General features: G+C 63.1%; 1 long non-coding RNA gene across 1 annotated transcript in view; it reads left to right on the top strand.

Annotated features, from left to right (window-relative positions):
- Positions 1–12,346: 12,346 nt before the first annotated feature.
- Positions 12,347–16,269, top strand: part of LOC140386032 (uncharacterized) — an 87,417-nt gene continuing 83,494 nt past the window's right edge. The window contains exon 1 of the long non-coding RNA XR_011933544.1: positions 12,347–13,627. This is a non-coding gene — a long non-coding RNA (uncharacterized lncRNA). The remainder of the gene's footprint in view (positions 13,628–16,269) is intronic.

Raw genomic sequence — 16,269 nt, forward strand, 5'->3', positions numbered from 1 at the left:
GTACCGGGGGGGGGTGAGGGCGAGTGCCAGGGAGGGGGGGGTGAGTGCGAGTGCTGGGGAGGGGGGAGAGTGCCGGGGAGGGGGGGGAGAGTGCCGGGGAGGGGGAGTGAGGACGAGTGCCAGGGAGGGGGGGGGCAGTGCGAGTGCCGGGGAGGGGGGGAGAGTACCGGGGGGGGTGAGGGCGAGTGCCAGGGAGGGGGGGGTGAGTGCGAGTGCTGGGGAGGGGGGAGAGTGCCGGGGAGGGGGGGGAGAGTGCCGGGGAGGGGGAGTGAGGACGAGTGCCAGGGAGGGGGTGGGGCGGTGAGAGCGAGTGCCGGGGAGGGGGGAGAGTGCCGGGGAGGGGGGGAGAGTGCCGGGGAGGGGGGAGTCTGCCGGGGAGAGGGGGTGAGTGCCGGGGAGAGGGTGTGAGTGCCGGGGAGGGGGGGTGAGTGCCGGGGAGAAGGGGTGAGAGTGAGTGCCGGAGAGGGGGGGGGGAGAGTGCCGGGGAGGGGGGGTGAGTGCCGGCGAGCGGGGGAGAGTGCTGGGGAGGGGGCGTGAGTGCCGGGGTGGGGGGGTGAGTGCGAGTGCCGGGGAGGGAGAGTGAGAGCCGGGGTTGGGGAGTTGAGTGCCGGAGAGGTGGGGGTGAGTGATAGTGCCCGGGAGGGGGGGTGAGAGCTGGGGAGAGGGGGGAGAGAGCCGGGGTGAGGGGGGGTGAGTGCCGGGGAGGGGGGCTGAGAGCGAGTGCCGGGGAGGGGGGCTGAGAGCGAGTGCCGGTGAGGGGGGTTGAGAGCCGTGAAGGGGGGGAGAGTGCCGGGGAGGGGGGTGAGAGCGAGTGCCGGGGAGGGGGGATGTATGCGGGGAATGGGGGAGAGTGCCGGGGAGGGGGGGGAGAGTGCCGGGGAGGGGGGGGTGGGTGGGTGCCGGGGAGGGGGGGTGGGTGCCGGGGAGGGGGTAGAGTGCCGCGGCGGGGGGGGGGGGGGGGGGGGGTGAGTGCCCGGGAGGGGGGTGAGTGTGAGTGCCGGAGTGGGGGAGGGAGTGCCGGGGAGGGGGGATAAGTGCCGGGGAGGGGGGTGAGTGTGAGTGCCGCGGAGGGGGGGAGAGTGCCGGGGAGGGGGGAGAGTGCCAGGAAGGGGGGATGAGTGCGGGGAGAGGGAGAGAGTGCCGGGGAGGGGGGGGGAGAGTGATGGGGAGGGGGGGTTGAGAGCGAGTGCCGGGGAGGGGGGGTGAGAGGCGGGGATGGGGGGTGAGTGCCGGGCTGGGGGGAGAGTGCCGGAGAGAGGGGGTGAACACCGGGGAGGGGGGGGGGTGAGTGCCGGGGAGGTGGGAGAGTGCCGGGGAGGGGGGGAGAGTGCCGGGGAGGGGGGGAGAGTGCCGGGGAGCGGGGGAGAGTGCCGGGGAGGGGGGAGAGTGCCGGGGAGAGGGGGTGAGTGCCGGGGAGAGGGTGTGAGTGCCGGGGAGTGGGGGTGAGTGCCGGGGGGGAGGTGAGGGCGAGTGCCAGGGAGGGGGGGGGGCAGTGCGAGTGCCGGGGAGGGGGGGAGAGTACCGGGGGGGGGGTGAGGGCGAGTGCCAGGGAGGGGGGGGTGAGTGCGAGTGCTGGGGAGGGGGGAGAGTGCCGGGGAGGGGGGGGAGAGTGCCGGGGAGGGGGAGTGAGGACGAGTGCCAGGGAGGGGGGGGGCAGTGCGAGTGCCGGGGAGGGGGGGAGAGTACCGGGGGGGGTGAGGGCGAGTGCCAGGGAGGGGGGGGTGAGTGCGAGTGCTGGGGAGGGGGGAGAGTGCCGGGGAGGGGGGGGAGAGTGCCGGGGAGGGGGAGTGAGGACGAGTGCCAGGGAGGGGGTGGGGCGGTGAGAGCGAGTGCCGGGGAGGGGGGAGAGTGCCGGGGAGGGGGGGAGAGTGCCGGGGAGGGGGGAGTCTGCCGGGGAGAGGGGGTGAGTGCCGGGGAGAGGGTGTGAGTGCCGGGGAGGGGGGGTGAGTGCCGGGGAGAAGGGGTGAGAGTGAGTGCCGGAGAGGGGGGGGGGGGAGAGTGCCGGGGAGGGGGGGTGAGTGCCGGCGAGCGGGGGAGAGTGCTGGGGAGGGGGCGTGAGTGCCGGGGTGGGGGGGTGAGTGCGAGTGCCGGGGAGGGAGAGTGAGAGCCGGGGTTGGGGAGTTGAGTGCCGGAGAGGTGGGGGTGAGTGATAGTGCCCGGGAGGGGGGGTGAGAGCTGGGGAGAGGGGGGAGAGAGCCGGGGTGAGGGGGGTGAGTGCCGGGGAGGGGGGCTGAGAGCGAGTGCCGGGGAGGGGGGCTGAGAGCGAGTGCCGGTGAGGGGGGTTGAGAGCCGTGAAGGGGGGGAGAGTGCCGGGGAGGGGGGTGAGAGCGAGTGCCGGGGAGGGGGGATGTATGCGGGGAATGGGGGAGAGTGCCGGGGAGGGGGGGGAGAGTGCCGGGGAGGGGGGGGTGGGTGGGTGCCGGGGAGGGGGGGTGGGTGCCGGGGAGGGGGTAGAGTGCCGCGGCGGGGGGGGGGGGGGGGGGGGGGGTGAGTGCCCGGGAGGGGGGTGAGTGTGAGTGCCGGAGTGGGGGAGGGAGTGCCGGGGAGGGGGATAAGTGCCGGGGAGGGGGGTGAGTGTGAGTGCCGCGGAGGGGGGGAGAGTGCCGGGGAGGGGGGAGAGTGCCAGGAAGGGGGGATGAGTGCGGGGAGAGGGAGAGAGTGCCGGGGAGGGGGGGGGAGAGTGATGGGGAGGGGGCTTGAGAGCGAGTGCCGGGGAGGGGGGGTGAGAGGCGGGGATGGGGGGTGAGTGCCGGGCTGGGGGGAGAGTGCCGGAGAGAGGGGGTGAACACCGGGGAGGGGGGGGGTGAGTGCCGGGGAGGTGGGAGAGTGCCGGGGAGGGGGGGAGAGTGCCGGGGAGCGGGGGAGAGTGCCGGGGAGGGGGGAGAGTGCCGGGGAGAGGGGGTGAGTGCCGGGGAGAGGGTGTGAGTGCCGGGGAGTGGGGGTGAGTGCCGGGGAGGTGGGGGTGAGTGATAGTGCCGGGGAGGGGGGGTGAGAGATGGGGAGAGGGGGGTGAGAGCCGGGGTGAGGGGGGTGAGTGCCGGGGAGGGGGGTGTGTGCCGGGGAGGGGGGTGAGATTCGGGGAGGGGGGGAGAGTGCCGGGGAGGGGGGGGTGAGACCGAGTGCCGGGGAGGTGGGGGTGAGTGCGAGTGCCGGGACGGGGGGAGAGTGCCGGGGAGGGGGGATAAGTGCCGGGGACGGGGGGAGAGTGCTGGGGAGGGGGGGGTGAGTGCCAGGGAGGGGGGGTGAGTGCCAGGGAGGGGGGGTGAGTGCCGGGGAGGGGGTGGGGGTGAGAGCGAGTGCCGGGGAGGGGGGGTGAGAGGCAGGAGGAGGGGTGAGAGCGAGTGCCGGGGAGGGGGGGGTGAGAGCGAGTGTCGGGAGGGGGGGAGAGTGCCGGGGACGGGGGTGAGTGTGAGTGCCGGGAATGGGGGGAGAGTGCCGGGAGGTTGAGAGTGAGTGCCGGGGAGGGGGGAGAGTGCCGGGGAGGGGGGGTGAGGGCGAGTGCCGGGGAGGGGGGGAGAGTGCCGGGGGGGAGGTGAGGGCGAGTGCCAGGGAGGGGAGGGGTAGTGCTGCCGGGGAGGGCGAGTGCCAGGGAGGGGGGGGTGAGTGCGAGTGCTGGGGAGGGGGGAGAGTGCCGGGGAGGGGGGGGAGAGTGCCGGGGAGGGGGAGTGAGGACGAGTGCCAGGGAGGGGGTGGGGCGGTGAGAGCGAGTGCCGGGGAGGGGTGGAGAGTGCCGGGGAGGGGGAGTGAGGACGAGTGCCGGGGAGGGGGGGGGCAGTGAGAGCGAGTGCCGGGGAGGGGGGGAGAGTGCAGGGGGAGGGTGAGGGCGAGTGCCGGGGAGGGGGGGAGAGTGCCGGGGGGGGGGGGGGGTGGGCGAGAGTGCCGGGGGGGGGGGTGAGGGCGAGTGCCAGGGAGGGGGGGGGCAGTGCGAGTGCCGGGGAGGGGGGGGTGAGTGCGAGTGCTGGGGAGGGGGGAGAGTGCCGGGGAGGGGGGGGAGAGTGCCGGGGAGGGGGAGTGAGGACGAGTGCCAGGGAGGGGGTGGGGCGGTGAGAGCGAGTGCCGGGGAGGGGTGGAGAGTGCCGGGGAGGGGGAGTGAGGACGAGTGCCGGGGAGGGGGGGGGCAGTGAGAGCGAGTGCCGGGGAGGGGGGGAGAGTGCAGGGGGAGGGTGAGGGCGAGTGCCGGGGAGGGGGGGAGAGTGCCGGGGGGGGGGGGTGGGCGAGAGTGCCGGGGGGGGGGGTGAGGGCGAGTGCCAGGGAGGGGGGGGGCAGTGCGAGTGCCGGGGAGGGGGGGAGAGTGCCGGGAGGGGGGGGGTGAGGGCGAGTGCCAGGGAGGGGGGGGGTGAGTGCGAGTGCCGGGGAGGGGGGAGAGTGCCGGGGAGGGGGGGAGAGTGCCGGGGAGGGGGGGTGAGTGCCGGGGAGGGGGGGGAGAGTGCCGGGGAGGGGGGGTGAGGACCAGTGCCGGGGAGGGGGGGGGGGCGGTGAGAGCGAGTGCCGGGGAGGGGGGGAGAGTGCAGGGGGGGGGTGAGGGCGAGTGCCAGGGAGGGGGGGTGAGGGCGAGTGCCGGGGAGGGGGGAGAGTGCCGGGGAGGGGGGGAGAGTGCCGGGGAGGGGGGGTGAGGACGAGTGCCGGAGAGGGGGGGGGGGCGGTGAGAGCGAGTGCCGGGGAGGGGGGGAGAGTGCAGGGGGGGGGTGAGGGCGAGTGCCAGGGAGGGGGGTGAGGGCGAGTGCCGGGGAGGGGGGGGTGAGGGCGAGTGCCGGGGAGGGGGGTGAGGGCGAGTGCCGGGGAGGGTGAGCGTGCCGGGGAGGGGGGTGAGGGCAAGTGCCGGGGAGGGTGGGAGTGCCGGGGAGGGGGGGGGATGAGTGCCGGGGAGGGGGGGGTGAGTGCCGGGGAGGGGGGGTGAGTGCCGGGGAGGGGGGGGTGAGTGCCGGGGACGGGGGGCTGAGTGCCGGGGAGGGGTGGTGAGTGCCGGGGAGGGGGTTGAGAGAGAGTGCCAGGGAGGAGGGGTGAGAGCGAGTGCCGGGGAGGGGGAGGGAGGGGGGGAGAGTGCCGAGGAGGGGGGGTGAGAGCGAGTGCCGGGGAGGGGGGGAGAGTGCCGGGGAGGGGGGTGACAGCGAGTGCCGGGGAGGGGGGGTGAGAACCGGGGTGTGAGAGCCGGGGAGGGGAGGGTGAGAGCGAGTTCCGGGGAGGGGGGATAGTGCCGGGGAGCGGGGGGAGAGTGCCGGGGATTGGGGGCGAGGGCGAGTGCCGGGGAGGGGGGAGAGTGCCGGGGAGGGGGGGTGAGGGCGAGTGCCGGGGAGGGGTGTTGAGAGCGGGGAGTGAGAACCGGGGGGGGGGGTGAGGGCGAATGCCAGGGAGGGGGGGGTGAGTGCGAGTGCCGGGTGCCGGGGAGGGGGGGGTGAGTGCGAGTGCCGGGGAGGGGGGGTGGTGAGAGCCGGGGAGGGGAGGGTGAAAGCGAGTTCCGGGGAGGGGGGCGAGTGCTGGGGAGGGTGAGAGTGCCGGGGAGGGGGGGTGAGGGCGAGTGCCGGGGAGGGGGTGTGTGTGCGAGTGCCGGGAGGGTGGGAGCGTGCCGGGGAGGGGGGGGCGGGTGAGAGCCGGGGAGGGGAGGGTGAAAGCGAGTTCCGGGGGGGGGGCGAGTGCTGGGGAGGGTGAGAGTGCCGGGGAGGGGGGGTGAGGGCGAGTGCCGGGGAGGGTGTGTGTGTGCGAGTGCCGGGAGGGTGGGAGCGTGCCGGGGAGGGGGGGGGTGAGTGCGAATGCCGGGGAGGGTGAGAGTGCCGGGGAGGAGGGTGAGGGCGAGTGCCGGGGAGGGGGGGTGAGTGCTGGGGAGGGGGGCGAGGGCAAGGGACGTTGTACGTCTGGCCAGGTGCCATCCCCCAACAGTCGTGCCCATGCAGCCCATGGCACCTGGTTGCCATGACATTGTTCCCCCCCCCGCCCTCGCAGGCCGTCATGTTTTCTGAACAGCCAGCGATGTTGGCCGCCGTGGCGGCAGCCGCTATTCTACATGTTGCCCTGGAGGAGGAGGAGGAGAAGTAGCGTGCCAGAGAGGCCATGCAGGCTGCCGCAGAGGAGCAGGCGGCAGCCGCCAAGGCTGGACGGTCACCCGCCCGACAGGAGGAGGAGGAGTAGGAGTAGGAGCAGGGGGAGCACCAAGAGTAGGAGGAGCACGAGGAGAGGGAGGAGGACATTGTGGCGCCACGGCGACGGAGACGCCGGAGGACGCCCCGTGTGTACCGGCCCCGTTCGTCGTGCCAGGACCTCACGGACCGGGAATGCAGGAGTCTCCGGATGAGCCGGGAAACCGTGGCACACATCTGCCACCTGCTGGCACACCTGGCACCACGTGGCACTGTGGAGGACACCCTCTTCCCGTGTCCATCAAGGTTCCGGTGGCCCTAAACTTTTATGCCACGGGGTCATTCCAGGAGCCGAGTGGGGACCTGTCCGGCATCTCGCAGACATCCTACAGGGGGACCCGGCACGGACCCCAGCACCTCCTTCTCCCTCGGGGTGCCTGATGGCCCCCGTGGGTCGGGGGTGCGAATGGAACGGCCATCCGACGCCCCCCCCCCGACACCTGGCGCTGCCAGTGCTGGAGGCCCGTGCTGGTATCGACAAGGATCTGTGGGTTTGCAGCCATGGAGCTCAGGGAGTTGCCCATCCCTGTCTGTGATCGTGCAACGCCAGCTAGCACATGGGCAATGGTGCCGATGCCCTCAGTGATGGCCTGCTGAGACTGCACCATGGCCTACTGAGACTGGGCCACGGTGTTGAGCGCCTCTGCCATCTGCCGCTGGCTCTTGCTCATGGTTTCCTGTGAGAGGGCAGCCATGTCCTGGGCCACACATGCCGCCTTCACGGAAAGCCCCAAGCCTCGCAAACCGTTCCCCATGTCTGACACCGTCGCACCCATTGCCTCCACAGCGGACGCCACCTGTGTGGTTTCGGCCTGGGTGGCACTCATGACCGGCACCACTCCCAGCTCCTGGACAGGGGTGCACTCCTCCACCTGTGTCTGCAGCCGCCGCAAGCCGGCCGTCACCCTCTTCGCTCGTCCCAGGTTCGGTGGTTGCATGGGGGCTATGTGTGGGTGTGGTAACTCCAGGAACCCGGGATCCATCTGGGCGGCAGATGTTCACTTGCGCCAGGATGCCCTACGCCCTCCCGGCCCCTCTGCTGCTCCTACCTCCACCTGCTGTACCGGTACGGTTGTGTTGTGCGCACCAGTGAGTGTACCAGACGCCTCATCACTGAAGTGCCCAACCGAGGTGAGTGTCTCTGCGATGGTGGAGGGTGTTGGAGACAGCAGTGGCGTTGTGTCATGCTCTTCGTCCGACTCAGAGTCCATGGTACTCTGGGGTGGTGGTTCGTCTCCACCCATCCACTGTGTGTTAGTGTCCTGTATTTCGGTGTCATGTGTGTTGGTGTCCTGGGTAGGGGTGTCCTGGGTAGGGGTGTCCTGGGTAGGGGTGCCCTGGGTAGGGCTGTCCTGGGTAGGGCTGTCCTGGGTAGTGGTGTCCTGGCTCGGCTGCTGTGGGCCTGTGGCTGCCCCCCTCGTCGCTGGGTGTCACACGCCTGCGCTCCGCACCCGCACGAGACGGGGGCGTCATCTCCCAGTTGCTCCGGGTCTCTCCCTCTCTCGTTGCCACCCATGGGCGTCCTGCGGGCATCGCATGCCAGAGGGGCCGGGTCTCTCCTGATGTGTTGGGTGTTCTGGATCACATACAGGTCACCAACACTATTTTATTAAAAGGTTAACTATTTAAACATACTTGAACTGTGGGTAAATACGATACTAGCTTTAACTAAAGACCTTTGCCTTGTCCTAACCAGTCGATGCACTCAGCACATGGTGAATGTCTGTGTTGCAGGCTGTGAGCTTTGTGCTCCTAGCGAGCTGCTACTCGAATGAGTGGGAACTCTGATGCCCCCTGTCGTTATAGTGCGTGTGCTCTCACTAGTGATTGGCTGCGGTGTTGTGTATGTTGATTGGTCCCACTGTGTGTCCATCAGTGTGTGTCTGCACCATGATATACTGGTGTATATTATGACATCTCCATCTCTCGTGGCCGCCCTGCGGCGTCGCATGCCAGAGGGGCTGGGTCCCTCCCTCTCTCATGGCCGCCCTGGGGCGGTCGGCATCCGCGGGGACGGGTGCCTCAACGTTTGGTCCTGCAATACACAATACAGCATGTATGGCTAGACAGGCGGGTGGTGATCGGGGGATATGGGGGAGGGGTATATGGGGAAGGGGGATATGGGGAGCGGCGATATAGGGGAGGTGGGATATGGGGGAGGGGGATATGGAGGAGGGGGGATATAGGGGAGGGGGGATATGGGGAGGGGGATATGGGGAGGGGCGATAGGGGGGATATGGGGAGGGGGATATGGGGGAGGGGGGATATGGAGAGGGGGATATGGGGGAGGGGGATGTGTGGATGGGGGATATGGGGAGTGGGATATGGGGGAGGGGGGATATGGGGAGGGGGGATGTGGGGAAGGGGGATATGGGGGAGGGGGGTATTGGGATGGGGATATGGAGAGGGCGATATGGGGAGGGGGGATATGGGGAGGGGGATATGGGGGAGGGGGAATATGGGGGAGGGAGGATATGGGGAGGGAGGATATGGGGGAGTGGGATATGGGGAGGGGGGATATGGGGGAATGGGGATGGGCCGTGGGTGGCTCACTTGCTGGTGGGCCCCCGGCCTCTGCATCGGCAACCTCCCGGTCCTCAGATCCGCCTGCCAGTTCCAGGGCCCTTTCCTCATGAACGGTGAGTGGTCTCTCATCAGCTGGGCCCCCTCCAGTCCTCTCACGCACCCTGTTGTTGTGTGCGTGCCTCTCCTGTGGGGGGCGGGCGGGTGGGGTGCAGGGGTACAGGGCAACAGTGTTAGACAGATATATGAATGCACGCCAGTGGTTGCGCGTATATTGGCAGAGGTGCGCAGCACATTAGGGTTAGGGTTGGGTTAGCGTTAGGGCTGGTTACACCTGGGGGTGTGCCGCACATCGGGAGGGGGGGGGGGGGTGGTACTCACCCTGGCTGCCCTGACGAGGTCGTTCACCTTGTGGCACTGGGTGCCTGTCTGTGGTGTCACAGCCACAGCGGTGACAGCCTCTGCCACCTCCCTCCACAGGCGCCGGCTGAGGCGTGGGACGACCCTGCGGCCATGTCCGGGGTACAGGGCCTCCCTTCCCTCCTCTACTGTGTCCAGGAGCGCTCGATATCGCGCTCCTGGAACCTCGGGGCTGCGCGGCGGGCGGCCATCTTAGTGGGTCTTCTGCGGGGGGGGGGGGGGGCGCGTCTTTTATGCTGTGATGCCGCACAGCGTCTGTGACGGCGGGTGACGCCATCGCGAATGACGTCACGCCGCTGCTAGCCCATTCGGGCCCGGAGACGTTGTGCCATTGGGGGGGGGCCCGACACTGTTTTTGGCGCCGGGTCCCGGCCATCGCGCCGGTTTTCGGAGAATCCCGCCCAGGATTCTAGATTTTTCATTCCCAACCTTCCTGCCTCCGACATGATTTGTCAACCTAGATTTGATGCTCAAATCTTATGGATATGGAAGCGCTACTAAATGAGTCAAGCTGACACTTATGCTTGCCAATCCCCAAGTGAGTTTTTCATTTGTAGCGTGATATAAGTCAGAGCATGTTGAGGACTTTAATGCTCATACGCTGCCGCAGATCGTCTGAAACAATGAATTGATGGCAGCAGCTCTGGAACCATTGAAAAGCTGGATTGAGTCAGTGATAAGAAGACAAAGCAAGGCGGCTCCCTTTTAAATTAGTTTCACATTTTGGCGTTCCATCTTCCTGTCAAAGGAACAGCTGTACTCAGTCAGAGCTCAGAGTTTCTATTTTGTTGTTCAGTGACTGTGCTGGAAGCTTGAGGTTTTGCATACAAGACAAGTTGCCACATGCATAGTTGTACAGCACCTACCTTAGAACACCTGCAGACCTCAAGTCACATGACATCTGACAAGGAACTGACATATTTATGGAACCTATGTAAGGTGCAAAGAGGGAGAAATTTAACTTTGCTTCATCTGTGCTTTGCTACAATAAAGGATAAAGTGATGACTTTTGAGTCCTTCTCCTGTGTTTGATCTCTTCCAGAAGTGTGTCAGCCTCAAAACAAAAGTTAAAGATTTTTACACCTACCAGAAGACTACCAGGGGTGTCTCAGGTATGCAAATTAGGGTTCTAGCATTGGCTGCTAGATCCTGATTGAAATTTGCATGGAGGTGCCTTATCAGTCTTAAAGGGACAGAAGTGGGAACAAAATCTTTTCAGAGATTTATTTCTGTGGAATCAAAAAAGATTCTCCAAACATTGTAACTGCGGTGAATCTGGATTTGTCCTCTCCACTTTGGTTCTCCCATTTCCATTGCCATTTCCAAGAATTTAGTTGCATTGAGTTTAATTGTAGCGGACAACACTGGTTTTCTTTAACTCCTCTTGTTTATTATATCTGAACTAAAAAGAATAATCAGACTCAAAGGGCATAATTTAATGCCCTCCCCGTAATAAGTTTGGTGGTCGGGGTATGGGGGAGGGGGCATTTAATTAGGTGAAGGAGGGCATTGCCTTCCCGCCACTGTCCTGATTAAGGCCAATGGACGGCTTTTCCAGCCTGCCACCAATTGAGGCCCTTCAGTGGGCAATTTCCGCGCAGTTAAGGGCCTCGTCGCATCACCGCTGGTATTAACTCAGCAGCATGTGAAGGACTCACCTTGCAAAGAGCACAAAAATCAAACCCTGACATCTTTGTTTGCAGGTTCTTGAGGGTATGGGTGTCTTTTTTGTCAGGCACTCAGTGGCCTTTGCGCCAGGAAGGTGGTGGGGGAGGGGGAGAGGGGAGGATTCCCGCTGAGAGCCACCCCTCTGCCCTTGCTGCTGATGCTCCTAAATTCCCTCATCGATGCCCCCCAACCCCGTGACCCCCTCATGTCATCGCTCATGTGTGGCTGGCTCCATGGAAATCCTCAGCCTTGGGTAGGTGTAGTGCTGGCAGCCGCCACCTCCTCCCTGGTGACACTGTTGGGAAATGCACGGCTCTCAGCCACTGAACGGCCAGCAACCTTTGTGGGCAGAACTTCCATCTCCTTGATTCCAGAAAAGGCCCACTGCTGCCCAGCTGAGTGCCTGATTGGCTGACACGTTTTCTACATTAAAACAATGACTACACTTCAAAAGTACAAAATTGTGGTTATGAAAAGTTCTATTATAAATGCAATTTCTAAATCTACTATAAATGTCATAGTGTATTTAATGTCCACCTGAAAGGCAGGTGAAATCTTAGTTTTATGTCTCATCTGAAGGACTGATCACTTTGATGGGCAACATTTCCTCTGTGTTACATCAGAAGAGGAGTTCTGTTTCAAAACATACACGGGAGGAGGTTGGTCAAAGATGATAAGAGAGAGCAAGAGCTTGTCGATGGCATCACCTATGGTATGGTGAAACATAAAGGCATTTTGCTTTATTATTAATATTGTTAGAACAACAACACCTTGAAAATTGATTTTTAATAGCGAAATATGTTCCAGGGCACTTCAAAGAGGTTTAGTCAAAGAATGGATGCTAAACCATAAAAGGAGAGGTTATAAAGGGCAACCAAAACATTAGCCAAAAAAAAGGGGGTGGAGGAGGTAAGGAAGAAAATCCAAGTGAAGAGGGAAAGGTGTGGAGATCATTCTCCCCGGCAAGGTGTAAAATACCTGCTCACTGCTAGGGGCTGAGCGGAGGTGGAATGTTACAAGGGTGAGGTTAACTAGCTAACAGTGAATAGATAAACTGCTCCTCAGTCTAAATGAACTGTGTATTCTGTTACATAGGATGGAACAGGCCATTCAGCCCTGTAAGCCTGCATGCTATCTAATTAGATTATGGTTTACATGTATCCACTTGCTTTTTGTCCTAAATCCAGGAGACTGCTGTGTGCAACCCTGGAGTAAAATCATCAGGACATCAAAAAAGATTGTGTTTTTTTTGTCATTTTCTTTGAACATTTCTCCAAACCAGGTTTAGAAATATAGAAAATTGGTGAGGGGGAAAGGTTGTTTGGCTGACATTCAAGAATCATCCAATTGGGTTGTGGTAAACCACAGTTGCACCTCTATTAGGTGATGTATGGTAGGACCTGTACTACAGGTATGTTGGTAGTCCCTGCCTGCTGTCTCCGCCCAGTAGGCAGAGTATAAATATGTGTGTCTCCATGCTGTAGCCATTTCGCCAGCTGCTGTGGGCGGCCACACATCTTCGAGCAATAAAGCTTCAGTTGTACCCAACTCAGATCTTTGTTCAATTGATCGTGCATCAATTTATTGCTCCTAGATTTACAAAAGATGGACCTCTGTATCAAACAGGATCGCCTGCAGCTGGATCCGCATTCATGCGACGCCAAAAAGGACTTTCAACACTGGCTAGCTTGTTTTGAGGTGTACATCAACTCGGCGCCCAGCCCTGTCTCGGAAGCTCAGAAGATACAGATCCTGTATTCAAGGTTGAGCTCCAGCGCCTTTCCGCTAATCCAGGACACGCCAAACTACGCCAAAGCCATGACGCTTCTCAAAGAGAATTACGCTCAGACGACGAACACGCTATTCGGCAGGCACGTACTCACCACTCGCTCTCAACTCCCTGGTGAGTCCATAGAAGACTTCTGGCGGGCCCTAATCCCACTCATCCGGGACTGTGACTGTCAGGCCGTTACGGCCACTGAACATTCATACCTCCTCATGCGGGATGCGTTTGTTACGGGGATTGGGTCGGTCCTCATACGCCAGCGACTGTTAGAAGGGGCCACGCTCGACCTAGCAGAGACAAAGAAACTAGCGCTCTCTATGACGGTCGCCTCGTGCAACGTTCAGGCCTACACCCCAGCCGCGCAGCCCACCCCTCCTACGCATTGTGGACCCCACAGACGGCCACCCCAGCGGGGGCCTTATCCAGCCAATAAGCCTGCACCACGCGCCAGCCTGCGAACCCCGGGGGGTCCCCGGTGTTACTTTTGCGGCCAGCAGAAACACCCCCGCCAACGCTGCCCTTTGTAAGGCTTGCGGCAAGAAGGGGCACTTCGCCACGGTGTGCCAGGCCCGCGCAGTCGTCGCTATCGCCCCCTCCCCCCTCATTTATGGACAATGGGCGCCGCCATCTTCACCTCCCCGGACCACGCGCGGCCAGTGGGCGCCGCCATCTTCTCCCCCTCAGACCACGCGCGGCCAGTGGGCGCCGTCATCTTCTCCCCCTCAGACCAAGCATGGCCAGTGGGCGCCACCATCTTTCCCTCCGAGCAACACGTGCGGCCCATGGCGCCGCCATCTTGTTCAACCCCTGCTACGTGCGGCCCATGGGTGCCGCCATTTTGTCCTCTTCAAGATCTTCAGGTGCCGCCATCTTGTCTCTCCCACGGCACATGGGCACCGCCAGCATTCCAGGACCTGTGCCCCCGGGCTCTCCATCATCCGACACCAGCGACGACCGACCACGACACGCCTCAGTGACCATCGACCAGTCTCGTCCGCACAACGTGGCCACCGCATTGACCAGCGTTAAAATCAATGGACACGTGAGATCTTGCCTGCTGGACTCTGGGAGCACCGAAAGCTTCATCCACCCGGATACGGTAAGGTGCTGCTCCCTCGCGGTACACCCTGCCAACCAAAAAATCTCCCTGGCCTCCGGATCCCATTCCGTGGCGATCCAAGGGTACTGTATGGTCACACCCACGGTCCAGGGCGTAGAATTCAGCGGCTTCCACCTCTACGTCCTCCCTATCCTCTGCACTGCCCTACTACTCAGCCTGGACTTCCAGTACAACCTCCAGAGCCTAACCCTGAAATTTAGCGGGCCTCTACCACCCCTCACTGTGTGCGGCCTCGCAACCCTTAAGGTCGATCCACCTTCCCTCTTCACAAATCTAACCTCAGATTGCAAACCCGTCGCCACCAGGAGCAGATGGTACAGCACCCAGGACAGGACCTTCATCAGGTCCGAGGTCCAGCGGCTGCTTCGGGAAGGCATCATCGAGGCCAGCAACAGCCCCTGGAGAGCCCAAGTGGTAGTAGTTAAAACTGGGGAGAAACACAGAATGGTCGTGGACTACAGCCAGACCATCAATCGGTACATGCAGCTCGATGCGTACCCCCTCCCACGCTTTTTTAATATGGTCAATCAGATTGCACAGTACCGGGACTTCTCAACGGTAGACCTCAAATCCGCTTATCACCAGCTCCCCATTCGTAAATCGGACCGTCCATACACTGCCTTTGAGGCAGACGGTGGCCTCTATCACTTCCTCAGGGTTCCCTTCGGCGTCACCAACGGGGTCTCAGTCTTCCAAAGGGAGATGGACCAAATGGTCGACTGGTACGGTTTGCGGGCCACCTTTTTGTACCGAGACAATGTCACCATCTGCGGCCATGATCAGCAGGGCCACGACGCCAAGCTTGCCAAATTTCTCCACACCGCCACTCTCCTAAACCTCACCTACAACAAGGAGAAGTGCGTGTTTAGCACGACCCGCTTAGCCATCCTCGGCTATGTGGTCCAGAACGGAGTTCTGGGGCCCGATCCCAACCGCATGCACCCCCTCATGGAGCTCCCCCTCCCCCACTGCCCCAAGCCCCTCAAACGCTGCCTGGGGTTATTTTCGTACTACGCTCAGTGGGTCCCAAACTATGCGGACAAGGCCCGCCCACTCATACAGTCAACCCATTTTCCCCTGACAGCCGAGGCACAACAGGCCTTCGCCCGTATCAGAGCTGATATCGCCAACGCCGGGATGCATGCAGTGGACAAGACACTGCCCTTTCAAGTAGAGAGCGACGCATCAGACGTCGCCCTAGCCGCCACCCTCAATCAGGCAGGCAGACCCGTTGCATTCTTTTCCCGCACCCTTCATGCCTCAGAAATTCGGCACTTATCCGGCGAAAAAAAGGCCCAAGCTATCGTTGAAGCTGTGCGGCATTGGAGCCATTATCTGGCCGGCAGGAGATTCACTCTCCTCATTGACCAACGGTCGGTAGCCTTCATGTTCAATAACACACTGCGGGGCAAGATCAAGAATGATAAGATCTTGAGGTGGAGGATCGAGCTCTCCACCTACAATTGCGAGATTTTGTATCACCCCGGTAAACTCAACGAGCCCCCAGACACCCTATCCCGAGGTACATGTGCCAGTGCACAGGTAGACCGACTCCAGACCCTGCACGACAATCTTTGTCATCCGGGCGTCACACGGTTGTACCATTTCATAAAGGCCCGCAATCTGCCCTACTCCATCGAGGAAGTACAATCACCAGGGAGTGCCAGGCCTCTGCGGATTGCAAGCCGCACTTCTACCAGCCAGATCGTGCGCACCTGGTGAAGGCCTCCCGCCACTTTGAATGCCTCAGCGTGGATTTCAAACGGCCCCTCCCCTCCACCGACCGTAACACGTATTTTCTGTGTGGTCGATGAGTACTCCAGATTCCCCTTCGCTATCCCAAGCCCCGATATGACATCTGCCACCGCCATCAAAGCCCTCAACACAATCTTCACTCTGTTCGGTTTCCCCGCCTACATCCACAGTGACAGGGGATCTTCCTTCATGAGTGATGAGCTGCGTCACTTCCTGCTCAGCAGGGATATCGCCTCCAGCAGAACGACAAACTACAACCCCCGGGGAAACAGACAGGTAGAGAGGGAGAATGTGATGGAATGGAGGGTCGTCCAATTGGCTCTACGCTCCAGGAACTTCCCAGTCTCCCGCTGGCAGGAGGTCCTCCCTGATGCACTGCACTCCATCCGGTCACTTCTGTGCACCTCCACCAACAACACACCCCATGAACGTCTTTTTGCCTTCCCCAGGAAGTCCACATCCGGGGTGTCGCTCCCGACCTGGCTCGCAGCTCCAGGACCCGTCCTTCTCCGTCGGCACGTCCGACTCCACAAGGCGGACCCATTGGTGGAAAGGGTGCAATTGCTCCATGCAAACCCACAGTATGCCTATGTGGCGTATCCCGACGGCCGCCAGGATACTGTCTCCCTCAGGGACCTGGCACCAGCAGGTCACACACACACACACACACACACACACACACACCCCTGGCCCGCCGCTCCCAGCAGCAATCCCCCCGGGACCAACCGTCCTCCCCCTGCCCACGCCCGAGGCTCCGGACATCAGACCAGCATCGGCATCGCTGCCACCACTACGCCGCTCCCAGCGGCAAATCAAGGCCCCGGACCGGTTAAACCTCTAACTGGTCCACTGGACTTCAAAAGAAT

This window comes from Scyliorhinus torazame, chromosome 11 (genome assembly GCF_047496885.1).
Source record: "Scyliorhinus torazame isolate Kashiwa2021f chromosome 11, sScyTor2.1, whole genome shotgun sequence".
Taxonomy (NCBI): domain Eukaryota; kingdom Metazoa; phylum Chordata; class Chondrichthyes; order Carcharhiniformes; family Scyliorhinidae; genus Scyliorhinus; species Scyliorhinus torazame.